Genomic DNA, 2,967 nt, shown 5'->3' with positions numbered 1-2,967 from the left:
TGCTAGGTAGTAGCCATTGACTTAGCTGAAGGCTATTCTAACTATCTTCTCTGCAGATAAACGAGACTTCGTCAGTGTTGCATCGCTAGCTAAGTCGTCCGTACAACTGGGGCGAGTGCTAGTAAGTCTCTCTAGACCTGCCGTGTGGTGGCGCTCGGTCTGCTATCACTGATAGTGGCGACACGCGGGTCCGGCGTATACTAACGGACCGCGGCCGATTTAAAAGCTACCACCTAGCAAGTGTGGTGTCTGGCGGTGACACCACAGAATGCAGGCACTGACAACACATTGTCCTGAATGTTAAAGCCGAACAAATCAAAAGAATCAAGAACAACTGTGTTCTCATACTTACATGATTGTAGCAAAGCAAAAGTCACTCTTCGCGTATGTGAGAGATACATGGCAGGCAAAATACATGTTCCGAGAACCGGTATGTCTTGTCCATTATAAAACATCAGTTGCGTGTTAGGTTTAGACAGGTGTGAGGTGCCTAACAGTTCATATGTGTTACGATTTAACAATGTGAAAGAGGCACCCGTGTCCAACGGAAATTTACCACGTTTCCCACAAATAAGTAAATGAACAAAAGTTTGTTTGATTGACGTATCACTGAAGAAACAGCACGCTTGCTAGTTGTGCTAACGCCGGTTGCAGACTTCGAATATACGGCATTAATGACATGCGTCTTGCGACGAGAATTTGTGGTGGTGGTGGTGGTTAGTGTTTAACGTCCCGTCGACAACGAGGTCATTAGAGACGGAGCGCAAGCTCGGGTTAGGGAAGGATTGGGAAGGAAATCGGCCGTGCCCTTTCAAAGGAACCATCCCGGCACTTGCCTGAAACGATTTAGGGAAACCGCGGGAAACCTAAACCAGGATGGCCGGAGACGGGATTGAACCGTCGTCCTCCCGAATGCGAGTCTAGTGTGCTAACCACTGCGCCACCTCGCTCGGTCGAGAATTTGTGAGTGGGCCGTTGCAAACGTACGGATTGCACATGTCCTTTCCTACCACTAGCGTAACACTGAGCTTGTCGGGAGGGGAAGCCTTGGCGTTTGTGATAAGTAAATACCAAGGGCAAGACTTAATTTTGTTCGCCTGTGTAGCCGCCTGTTTAGCAAACTGCTTATGCGGTGTGCAGCATTGTTTACTCGGTAAGACTAGCGCAAGCTGCCGCCAACTGGGCTGATCACAAACAAGGGAATCAAACCGACATATAACTGGTTACTCAGATTTACGTGCCGGCAAGGCACCGGAATCGTACTGGTTCAAATGGCTCTGAGCACTATGGGACTTAACATCTATGGTCATAAGTCCCCTAGAACTTAGAGCTACTTAAAGCTAACTAACCTAAGGACATCACACAACACCCAACCATCACGAGGGAGAGAAAATCCCTGACCCCGCCGGGAATCGAACCCGGGAACCCGGGTCTGGGAAGCGAGGGAATCAAACAAGGGAATCAAACCGACATATAACTGGTTACTCAGATTTACGTGCCGACAAGGTACCGGAATCGTACTGGTTCAAATGGCTCTGAGCACTATGGGACTTAACATCTATGGTCATAAGTCCCCTAGAACTTAGAGCTACTTAAACCTAACTAACCTAAGGACATCACACAACACCCAGCCATCACGAGGGAGAGAAAATCCCTGACCCCGCCGGGAATCGAACCCGGGAACCCGGGTCTGGGAAGCGAGAACGCTACCGCACAACCACGAGATGCGGGCGGAATCGTACTGATCTAGTATTTGCGCTACCTGCTGAAATGATGGGTCGGACTGTTTCAAAAAAAACTGTTCTCTGAGTGTGACATCAGGGACATTGTAAACGATCGCATCACGCAACATAAAGTCTGAATATAATGCACCGTAAGCACATCTGAATTTACATTTCCTTGTCATACCCTGCAAATCTGTACTTGGGGTAAGTCTGTTCTGAGCGTATTTTTGCAATTAAAGGATTAATACCTAGCTGCTACCACATTCACTTGGTGGTCACAATAGTTAGTCAGCAAAGAGGTAACTTGATCATACCTGAGTTCACTCGGAATGGCGTTCCGAAACCACTTCTGAATTAAACGGAACACTGCTCTTCCTACCAGATATAAAAGATATGGAAGTTTCACAGTACCTGGTGCATTGCGAGCAAGGAGGTGTGCCTCGAACTTGGACAACCACTCGAGCCATTTCTCGTCTTTTTCACAAAACAGTCAAAAAGGCGGTATACCAGTAGGTGTTGCTGTCGGTGATGGTTGTTCCGTCGGGCGCGCAGCGTTGGCCAGCAGCTGCTGCACCGTGTTGAGTAGCGTAGAGAGTAGCGGCGTCCCGAACTGAAACATCTGCATTCGCTGTGTGGGATCTAACACTTGCGGCTGTGGCGCCTGAACAGGTAGCAGGATAGACAGGGTTAGCAGTTTGGAAGAGACAATTGCAACAAACAGACAAGGCAAGCAAGCAATATCGGTACAAAAGCTAAGAATTTTTCTGGAAGTCCACCTGCAAACACTCATTAACAAAAACAACAAGAAACGATTAAAACAAATAAACGCCCCTGCAAAGTAAAGCAAGGAAGAATTAAGGCGCAAGCAAAAAGAAAAATTCAGGGGCCACCAGGCCCTGTGATCGTCGTATAACTCATCGTCTCTTATAGGATGCCTAATGGATGCTGCTTTCTCAGATAGCTATACAACAATTCAAGCAAATCACATTAATGGTTTTAATTACAATAAAGTAGACTGAAAATACTTAACTTTGGATTTACCACGAATTGTCGCAAGCGATGGACGACATGCAAACAGTCAGTGTCCTTCAAATGGTTCAAATGGCTCTGAGCACTATGGGACTTAACATCTCAGGTCCTCAGTCCCCTAGAACTTAGAACTACTTAAACCTAACTAACCTAAGGACATCACACAACACCCAGCCATCACGTCAGTGTCCTTCACTATATACAATGTCCATGA

Source organism: Schistocerca americana, chromosome X (assembly GCF_021461395.2).
Source record: "Schistocerca americana isolate TAMUIC-IGC-003095 chromosome X, iqSchAmer2.1, whole genome shotgun sequence".
Lineage (NCBI taxonomy): Eukaryota > Metazoa > Arthropoda > Insecta > Orthoptera > Acrididae > Schistocerca > Schistocerca americana.
This window is presented reverse-complemented; position numbering follows the sequence as displayed.